The sequence below is a fragment of the Gymnoscopelus braueri genome (assembly GCF_963280865.1).
Source record: "Gymnoscopelus braueri genome assembly, chromosome: 7".
NCBI classification, from domain to species: Eukaryota; Metazoa; Chordata; class Actinopteri; order Myctophiformes; family Myctophidae; genus Gymnoscopelus; species Gymnoscopelus braueri.
Window position 1 is genome coordinate 14,518,772 of NC_137608.1, and position 11,475 is coordinate 14,530,246.

Consider the following 11,475-nt stretch of genomic DNA (forward strand, 5'->3'; position numbering starts at 1 on the left):
AGCTTGTTTCTCCATTGAGAGAAAGTGTTTCAGAAAGTGTCCAAACATAACAATATAACTATAATAACACTCCACCATCATAATCAGTGGAAACCATTGATCCACAGCCTGGGTCCACAATCACCATCAGACCTCCAGCTTATACATGGTCTCACCTCTGATTAAAGTTAGGAGCCTCTTTGAATGAAAGTAGTTGTGACACTGCATTCCTTTAAATCCTGTCATTCTCTTTATTATTATCTAATCACTCATCATGTACATACAGGTACATGATGGTTTGGACTCTGACCTTTCTTTTTCCATTGTTCCACATATCTTACATCACAACTATGCAAGGTCTAAGGGCCCGTACACACTGCAGGAGATTGGGTCCGAGATTGCTGTCGCCGACATTTTTTGGCGCTCGCCGACAAAACCTCCCGATCTGACGCAGATCGGCCTTTGATCTGCGAGATAATGCTCGCTCTGTGTGAAAGGTTCCGCGAGACGATGTGGCCGCGATTATCCGCTCTGCGACGGCTTTCCGACCGTTTTCAGATAACTACCATGTTAGATATTCAGCTCTGTCCCAGACAGGAGATCGGACAGTATCATACATTATGAAAGGGTCTGCGAGGAGATCCACGCTACAGCCAATGAGAGCACATTACAGCCACCGTGGCCAGGGGAGCGTCGCTGGATCTGACCACAACAAACAGTCCCTACCGCAATATTACCGTCCAGTCCTGTATTAAGTTAACATTATAAAACAAAATGAGAGAGTGAGCGAGCCTGGTGGGCTGTTTATTTTAGAGGAATTGTAGAGAGAGAGAGAGAGACAGACAGACAGAGAGTGAGAGCAAGAGCGAGCTCTGTGTGTGTGTGTGTGTGTGTGTGTGAGTGTGCAGCATGTGCACGCTGTTATGAACAGCGTTGCCAGATGTTGCGAGAGAAATAAGCAACCAGGTCTATGAAAACAAGCCCAAGAAAAGGCCACTTGAGCACTTTAAACCTATTTACAAATACATTGGATATTTGAAAATAGCCGATCTACAAGCTCACATCGCGTCGCAGCTATTTTCAAATAAAAATCTTGAGAAAATTGTGGAATATTTTCCAAATCCACACAAATCTTGTATGGGGGTCAGTGATGGCACAACATATTTACAGAAGGGGGGTCTGCGGACAAATACATATTATGTGTTGTTTAAACCACTGGTTTAAACAACATTAGGAAACAAGGCCAAATAAGCAACTACACAAATAAGCCCAAAAAAATGCACCCCGCAACAACCAATATTTACAAGCAACTCTACAGAAAAACAAGCCCAAAGTCGCTTATAATAAGCGGACATGGCAACGCTGTCACTGACGGCTTCTGCGCACTTGACTGCGAGAGAGGGAGAGAGAGAGAGAGGGAGAGAGAGAGAGAGAGAGAAAGAGCGAGAGAGGGGGGAGAGAGAGAGGGAGAGAGAGAGAGAGAGAGAAAGAGCGAGAGAGGGGGGAGAGGGAGAGGGAGAGAGGCATATCACGGGATACGTCGATTAAAATGAATTGGAATAAACTCAAATGTATGTATTGGGTCTGACTCTGGAGATAGCATCCTAGTGAACTATCCTACAGTGTGTCAGCCCTTGTCGGGGATCAATCCTGTTGTGAAGACCACAACGATATTATGACAGCCGATTTCAAGAAATAAACTCCTGCAGTGTGTTATGCTTAACGATCAGATGACCCCCCGACCACGTTAAGGTCCTGCAATGTGTACCTGCCTTAAGACTGTCTCATCATGATAGAACATTTCTCATCAAGATGCCCTACCAATTAATGTGGAATGCCCTACCAATTAATGTGGAATGCCCTACCAATTAATGTGGAATGCCCTACCAATTAATGTGGAATGCCCTACCAAAAGGAGTAAAGGAGTGTAAAACCCTACTCACTTTCAAAACTGCCCTAAAAAAAACTCCAGGAGGCTGCAATTCCAAACCGGCCCCTGTACAAGTCTTAACCTAAATAACCTAAATATTCTACAATATTTTAAAGAAAATGTTATTTTTTTCCAATATTTTTGGAAAATAGCCGATCTACAAGCTCACAACGTGTCGTGTTGTGATCCATTGTGAGCTTGTTGATCTGCTATTTTCAAATAGCCGAACTGAGCCTAGTTGCTTCTTTTGGGCTTGTTTTCATAGACCTGGCCGCTTGTTTCTTTTGCAAAATCTGGCAACAAACTGATTCCCTGCATTACACTTGCAGTAGCATAGATATAGAAACCTAGATTCCTCATTGGTCCATAGATATAGAAACCTAGATACCTCATTGGTCCATAGATATAGAAACCTAGATACCTCATTGGTCCATAGATATAGAAACCTAGATACCTCATTGGTCCATAGATATAGAAACCTAGATACCTCATTGGTCCATAGATATAGAAACCTAGATACCTCATTGGTCCATATATATAGAAACCTAGATACCTCATTGGTCCATAGATATAGAAACCTAGATACCTCATTGGTCCATAGATATAGAAACCTAGATACCTCATTGGCCCATAGATATAGAAACCTAGATACCTCATTGGTCCATAGATATAGAAACCTAGATACCTCATTGGCCCATAGATATAGAAACCTAGATACCTCATTGGTCCATAGATATAGAAACCTAGATACCTCATTGGCCGCTGCAGTTCATTGGAGTGACCTCTAATATGGCGGCCGCGATACAGGTCGTTCCAATGAACTGCAGCGGCCAATGTGGTATCTAGGTTTCTATATCTATGGACCAATGAGGTATCTAGGTTTCTATATCTATGGACCAATGTGGTATCTAGGTTTCTATATCTATGGACCGATGTGGTATCTAGGTTTCTATATCTATGGACCAATGAGGTATCTAGGTTTCTATATCTATGGACCAATGAGGTATCTAGGTTTCTATATCTATGGGCCAATGAGGTATCTAGGTTTCTATATCTATGGACCAATGAGGTATCTAGGTTTCTATATCTATGGACCAATGTGGTATCTAGGTTTCTATATCTATGGACCAACGTGGTATCTAGGTTTCTATATCTATGGACCAATGAGGTATCTAGGTTTCTATATCTATGGACCAATGAGGTATCTAGGTTTCTATATCTATGGACCAATGAGGTATCTAGGTTTCTATATCTATGGACCAATGAGGTATCTAGGTTTCTATATCTATGGACCAATGAGGTATCTAGGTTTCTATATCTATGGGCCAATGAGGTATCTAGGTTTCTATATCTATGGACCAATGAGGTATCTAGGTTTCTATATCTATGGACCAATGTGGTATCTAGGTTTCTATATCTATGGACCAACGTGGTATCTAGGTTTCTATATCTATGGACCAACGTGGTATCTAGGTTTCTATATCTATGGACCAATGAGGTATCTAGGTTTCTATATCTATGGATCAATGTGGTATCTAGGTTTCTATATCTATGGACCAACGTGGTATCTAGGTTTCTATATCTATGGACCAACGTGGTATCTAGGTTTCTATATCTATGGACCAATGAGGTATCTAGGTTTCTATATCTATGGACCGGTGTGTTATCTAGGTTTCTATATCTATGCAGTAGCCTACTAGGGAGGAAGTGGACAAATATTGAATGAAGCAGCATACAGAGAAAAACTCAACGGCGCCCCCTGTAAGAGGCAATGGTGGTGCCCTGGAGAAGGTCAGGAATAAGGTGAATATGGCTTCAATGTAGAAACAGGATGTCAGGACTTACCTGAAGAAGAGAAGCTCAGTGTGGTGTGTTCAGCTTGAGGCGCTGAGAAGACATTCAGTGTGAGATGTCATCCAGACATGTAGATGAGCTCTTCTACCTGAGTGGCAGAGGGGGGGGGGTACATGTTATATATCTGACTGTCAGGGAGACACAGAAACAGCAATAGAAAACAGCTCATTCACAAAAAGGCCCTTTCTCTGCTTTGTGTTGTTTTGTGGTGAAAATCATCCCTCATTCATATCTGATAGAGTTAATCTCTTATCTTAATTATCATAATGTGTCTAGGGTCCATTAACCTGGTTAAAATGTCCTATTAATAATGATGTCTTTTTGGGCCTGTAATACAGTCATGTTAAATGTACTCTCTACTACCAGTCTCTCTGTGTGCAAGCCAAGGTCAAACCCATGCTGCAGGCTTTTTCTGTGGCTATCTATGTTTTGAGAACACTATATCGGTGTTCTTTTCCACGCTAATCCTTTCTACAGCTGTCTTACACCCATGTCACCAAATCACCTCTGACCAGTGACAGGTCAGCCGATGTCAACGTGTTGACCCAGACATGGGGACGCTGTTGTCCAGAGATAAACTGTCACACCATCATCATCATCTTCATCATCTACCATCATCATCCTCATCAGACGACGACGTAATCATCGCTCTCATCCAATCCGAGAAGTCCACCTTCGCCCGGAACCTCATCTATGTCACATCCTATGATGTCATATGTTTATGTTACTGGACACTGTTAAAGCCTAGTGCTTTCTCTGTTACACTACAGAGAGACGGACGACCGATGATGCGTTAATACCTGTGACACTGTAACCTTCTATTTCTCTCTGATCTGAATACAAGATCTTTCATAACATCCATGGCTGCCTGTCTTCTGAGTCTGGTTTTTCCTTATTGCCTCGTTATACAAGTAAATGGTACTTTGTGTGGGTCATAGGGAGAAAACAACTCTAATAATATCTATGGAACAGATTATCGTGGCGGCACAACGTTTTCTCAGAGTCTCTGAGACCCTCCTACGTCTTTTAAAGCCATCGGCGGGGGGATCGTTGTGAAGAAGAAGATTCTATGATTTGTCATAAAGGTGAAAACACTCGTAAATCACTGACAAGGGGCAGCATAGAGGATGTGTTTATCTGGCAGTGAATGAGTTAACCACACAGTGTCATGAGACACACATCATACTGACATTCATTAAAGGAACTTTAACAAGAGGAACCACACACACACACACACACACACACACACACACACACACACACACACACACACACACACACACACACACACACACACACACACACACACACACACACACACACACACACACACACACACACACACACACACACACACACACACACACACACACGCACAAATCTTATCCTACATTCATCTTTAAGCTTTGATTTGACGTTGCAAAACAAAATGGAGTCAGGACTGTTTCACTGTTTATACTGCATGTTAACTGTGTTCCAGACAGACAGACAGACAGGCAGGCAGGCAGACAGAGAGTAATGTCTAATTTATGCTCCTTCATACGACAGTGTTAAACCAGATCTACAAGTTCACTGAGAGCTTAAAACTTAAATGCTTCAAAGCTTCCATCAATGTCATGAGATTCAAATAGAAAGAGGGGAAACATCTAATATTAACATGTTAATCTCCTCGTGTTGTCTGAAAGGTGATTTATACTTGCCTGTGTGCAGAAAACAGCCGATCTACAAGCTCACAACGCGTTGCAGAGTGACATGTTGTGAGCTTGTAGATCTGCTTCTCTCCAAATGCAACTTGACACGTTTTAATTTCTCTCCTCACGGCTAGGCTAACAGCTAGGCTAACCACAACAACACCAAGTAAACAAAGCAACAACTTTTATCATTAAATGTGACACATTTACAGCTTTAATGCCAATGTATGGAACCATAGAGCTATAGAGTTATAGAGCTCTGAGGATCATTAAAACTTATCAAAACTTACACATGTTGTCTCATAATGGAGTCACTCTGTTCACTGCTGCAGTTCTGTGTTGTTGTGACACACTGTGTTACCTCTCTCTCACACACACACACACACACCTGCATGATGTCATTATTAAGCCACACCCCTCCTCCCACACACACCTGAGTGCATTTCCTACAACACTCCCCTCTGAGAGAGAGAGAGAGAGAGAGAGAACAAACCAACATCAGCCCCTATAGACAATCCTAACAATAACCAGCCTCCGGACAGTGACATCACTCCCCAACAAATCCGACCCAACCAAATTATTAATCAACAGAAACAAAAATACGAGAACTATTGGATCGAAACAACAAAGACCCAAAGTAAACTTAATTGCTATCTGGCCCTAAACAGACAATACACCGTGGCAGAATATTTGAGCATGGTGACTGATAACAAAGTGAGAAAAACCTTAACAATGTACAGACTCAGTGAGCACAGCCTAGCCATCGAGAAAGGCCGATATAGACGAATCCACAGACGCGCTGCCTGTAGCTGCCTGTAGGCGGCCATTGCTGCGGTGTCGCGTCCGCGGAGCGTTGACACCGCAGCAATGGCTGCGCGCAGGGCAGCGCTCCGTGGATTCGTGTATAGACAAACCTGGCTGCCCAGAGAGGACAGGCTGTGCTCTCACTGTGGTCAAGGAGTGGTGGAGACAGAGCTCCACTTCTTGACTGCATGTGACAAATATAAACACATAAGAGAAGATTACTATCCTAAATTCACAAAAATAACAAAAACAAAGATACAGTTTGACTCTATCCAGGCAATCCCCTACTTATTAGGTGAGAAAGCCGAATGTTCAAGGTTGGCAGCAAAATATGTAGCAGCCTGTCACAAAATGAGGGACAATGGGTGAACACTATAAGTCTACTACAATTAATAGACTAATGTCATTTTGCTTATGTTTGTCTTGTTCGTATTATTTGTTATGATTCTGAATATGTATTATTATTTTGTATCATAATGTATGTAATGCTTTGGCAATTTAAGAATGCTTGTCATGCCAATAAAGCATATTTGAATTGAATTGAATTGAATTGAGAGAGAGAGAGAGAGAGAGAGAGAGAGGTGGTGAGTGACTGAAGGACTTGCCTTTGATGAAAATGGCAGATCTACAAGCTCACCATGAGGTGCGATGCGAGGCGTTGTGAGCTTGTAGATCTCGGCTGTTTTAGGCGTGTGACACCATGATGAAGCATAAATGAGTCTTTTAAATTGACAGTACTCGCTATGCATTGTCTTGTCTGTGAGAAGGTGTGTTTAATTATTGGAGAGAGACACACACACACACACACACACACACACACACACACACACACACACACACACACACACACACACACACACACAGGGTTGAGTTGCATTCAAAACTGTTGAAGTATTCTGTAACTTAGACATAAGACTATGTATTGTATGGTTTCATAAAGTATGCTGTAACTTAGCCATAAGACTATGTATTGTATGGTTTCATAAAGGCTAAGACATATTAAAGGTTGAGTTATTCTAAAACTGTCAGACACTGAACCGTGCTCAAACTAAACCTTCAATCCTAATACATTCCTAACAACATACTGTACGTTATAATTACGGATTTTGGTGAGTTCAGAGCTGAGAGCTTCCTCAATACCAGGAGTGCCGAGGCGTCAGCGAACAGGAATAATGTGCAGTTACAGGCAGCATTCATGTTGTTAATTCATTCCTTAATTCATGTCGACTCATAGCATTCTGAGGAGAGATTTGTCTTTTTTCCAAAAGTTACAATTATAGCTACCTGCTGGTATTCAAACAGACAGACGGAGGGAAGGGCAGGCAAGCAGACAGGCAGGTAGACAGGCAGACAGGCAAGCAGGTAGACAGGCAGGCAGGCAGGCAGGCAGGTAGACAGGCAGGCAAGCAGGTAGACAGGCAGGCAGGCAGGTAGACAGGCAAGCAGGCAGGCAGGCAGGTAGACAGGCAAGCAGGCAGGCAGGCAGGTAGACAGGCAGGCAGGCAGGCAGGTAGACAGGCAGGCAGGCAGACAGGCAACATTCAAACAGTACAGCTGCAGTAGAGACAGATGGCCACTAGATGGCACCAACAGTCTGGTCAGAGACATCAGGGGATCAGCACTGACTGTTTTGTCTATCTCTCACTCACACACACACACACACACACACACACACACACACACACACACACATGTCCACATAAACAGAAGTACAAGATGTACAAAGGACATACACACTGTCAGTGCAGTCAGATAAAGGGAAAACAGACAGTTACAAAGTGCATGTAAGGCAGAGCATTGTTACATAAAAAACAAAGGATAGCATACTTGTCGAACACAGCGGACAACAATCATGGGTAAAGGAAACAACGCCTCCTCCAAATTGAGCGGCTTCCTATAATAGCTGATATTGAGCAGTACCTTGCTAATTGTTTAGCCCTCCTTTTGGAGAGGCCGGCCATTTGAAGGCCCCTCACAACCAACTTGTGCACGTAGCCTAGACTACCAAAGATAAAAAACAAAAGTTTACATCTGTAGCCTAGCTGAGAGATGGTCTGCTCTAGCTGATGATATTTTAACACTTTGGTTAGGAAGGCTTCCTCTAAGCTGTAATCAAAAGTACAGCCGACCTCGAGAATGAACACCTCCCTATGGTTTTCATTAACAACAATGACATCAGGGGTGTTAGCTGAAATGTAAGAGAACACAGAATCATCGTTACACAGGCTAAACATGCTTGGCTTCACAGTAGAATGCTTATACAGCATGATGGAGGACCTGAAAATAGAAGAGATATCTTTTGATATCAGATCCACTAAAGCAACATTTTTGAACACAGAGTGAGAGACAGAATGGTCTGCAACAGGGAGACATGCAGTCTTAGCTCGGTCCAGTGTTGCCGCTGCCTTTGCTGTTATGCGCATAAGAGGCGACCTCGGACATTAGTCTCTCACACACACACACACACACACACACACACACACACACACACACACACACACACGAGGCAGACTGATTTTAATGAAATAATCTGGTTTTATAAGACGGCTATTTGACCGACCTGTCCTCCCTCCAACCAACCACTTAGTCTTGCCTTGTGTTACTTTACAGCCATTTTAATCAAAATATAAACACAATGCAGAAACCGTTTGTCAATTTATTCCACTTAATATTCTGTATTTCAGCATTTTATTACATTTTATTACATTTTATAACGGCTGAATATAAAATAAAAAACAAACATGAATCAGAGAACGAGGCAACAATATAGGAAACATTTCATCCAGATGAAAGTATTAATAATCTTATGAGGCCTGAATATGATATGAATGAGATATTATATAGAAACACATAAACTACGATATTTTTAAGTAAAAACGATACGATGTGTCGTAGAGACGGTCCGTCCAATCGGGAGCTTCACAGCTTGCTCTCGTAGGTGGCGCCCATCTTCTCCTGACCAATCAGAGCGTCGTCTGGATGAGTGGCCCCGCCCTCTGGCTCCTCAGCTGAGGAAGAATGAAGACGGGTGTCAATCAAATCCGTCAACATTGTACTTATAAGCAGTGGCGTTCCCAGAAATTACATTTAGGGCAGGCGAGTTTTTTTTTCTCTAACCCCCCCCCCCCCTCGGGGAAAAATCTCGGGGGGAAATCTCGGGGGAAACAAGTTAGCAACAACACTACACTGACTACAAAACTGAAAAACGTTAATAAAAACAATATGCAAGTATAATCAATCAATCAATTATTCAGCGGTGGTCTGTTGTAGTTTAATGGCTCAAGCTGCTCTCAGACTCAGAGCCCCTTTTATGCCAGGTGAGTACAGGTGATGGCCCAGACCCTGACACTCCTGGCACCCCATGAAGATAAAGGCATACATTTGCATCCCTATAGGCGACGTCGCTCTGCTAAATGGATACGGTAGTGATTGGCTGCCTGCCCGCGTGAATGGACGAGGAGGTCCGACGGCCACTATTCTCTTTGGATTTTTTTCACTGCCTGTTTTTCAGTCTTTTACTTTATTTTCTAGGGGAGGCTTTTAGTTGGGCAGGCGGCCATCTGCCCTGCCTCTATGGTGGGTACGCCACTGCTTATAAGTACAGTACTTGAGTACATGTACTTAGTTACTTTCCACCACCATCCGTCCAGAACTAGTATAGTTATAGTTTTAGTCTTTTGAATAAAACGTCATTTAGTTTTTGTCATATTTTAGTAATCTGAAATGTATTGGTTTTAGTCTAGTTTTAGTCCACTAAACTTACAGTTGATTTTGTCAACAAAATAATATTTTGTCTGGTCTTGATGACGTGGTAATGACTGATTTTACACTTGGTTGAATACTGAAAATAGCAGATCTACTCACAACGTGTAGCACTGAGACGCGTTGTGAGCTTGTAGATCTGCTATTGTCAGAGCGCAACACCCAACATCCAACATAAAATGACTTGTCTTTTAGTTGTACTGGATCTCTTCTAAAAATCCACGACATACAGTACGTTATGAGCTTCTTTCTGTCAATACATTCTGTGCAGGTGATTCTTTTTCTAAGTGTCAGAGTTTGGAAGCGCTCGTTTTCTATAACACAACGTCCTGCTGCCTCCTGCATCATGTGACATTTAGAAACAGGTCAAGTACGCACCGTTGACCGTTGAGTGATTTCCAACAAGCACTTCCTAACCCCAGCGCTCCACCATGCTGCTCAATGTTTTACCACTCAGTCTAGATGAGGGGGGCGTGTCCAACGCTCCATACTGCTCAATGTTTTACCACTCAGTCTAGATGAGGGGGCGTGTCCAACGCTCCATACTGCTCAATGTTTTACCACTCAGTCTAGATGAGGGGGGCGTGTCCAGCGCTCCACTGCTCAATGTTTTACCACTCAGTCTAGATGAGGGGGCGTGTCCAACACTCCATACTGCTCAATGTTTTACCACTCAGTCTAGATGAGGGGGCGTGTCCAGCGCTCCACTGCTCAATGTTTTACCACTCAGTCTAGATGAGGGGGGCGTGTCCAGCGCTCCACTGCTCAATGTTTTACCACTCAGTCTAGATGAGGGGGGCGTGTCCAACGCTCCATACTGCTCAATGTTTTACCACTCAGTCTAGATGAGGGGGTCGTGTCCAACGCTCCATACTGCTCAATGTTTTACCACTCAGTCTAGATGAGGGGGGCGTGTCCAACGCTCCATACTGCTCAATGTTTTACCACTAAGTCTAGATGAGGGGGCGTGTCTCGGTGGAAAAGTGACACATGTGCATATACTACCTGTTGCTTTGTTATGCCGTCAAATGAGTATATATATATGTATCATACAATGCTTTATGGTGTGTAAATAATACAGTAATATGTACTGTATTTGCCGAAAATAGCAGATCTACAAGCTGACAAGCTGGTAGACCAGGCATAGAGGCCAAAGGTCAAGTTTACTAAGTGTTGATGGTTTAAGTGGTTATAAAGTGGTTCTGCAGAATGTCCCATTTCAACTTTTAAAATGTATAAAAATCTTTTGAAAACAGCAGATCTACAAGCTTGTGGATCGGCTATTTTGTCCGAAATGTATATAGGGCTGAAGTGGTTAATGTATGTTTTGTAATAATAATCAAAATCTACAAAGTAACTAAAGTTTTCAAATAATTGTAGTGGAGTAAAAGTACACTATCTGCCTCTGAGATGTAATGGAGAAGAAGTAAAAGTACTGTAAACTGGAAGCACTCC

The 11,475-nt window shown here is 42.7% G+C and overlaps 1 protein-coding gene and 1 pseudogene across 2 annotated transcripts in view; one reads left to right on the forward strand and one right to left on the reverse strand.

Annotated features, from left to right (window-relative positions):
- The window catches only part of LOC308088592 (uncharacterized protein), a 234,271-nt gene that overhangs the window by 200,103 nt on the left and 22,693 nt on the right, over positions 1-11,475 (forward strand). The window lies entirely within an intron of this gene.
- The window catches only part of LOC308088219 (sodium/hydrogen exchanger 9B2-like), a 14,099-nt pseudogene continuing 11,524 nt past the window's right edge, over positions 8,901-11,475 (reverse strand). Inside the window, exon 7 of the transcript XR_013935087.1 lies at positions 8,901-9,266. The product of XR_013935087.1 is annotated as a sodium/hydrogen exchanger 9B2-like (transcript). The remainder of the gene's footprint in view (positions 9,267-11,475) is intronic.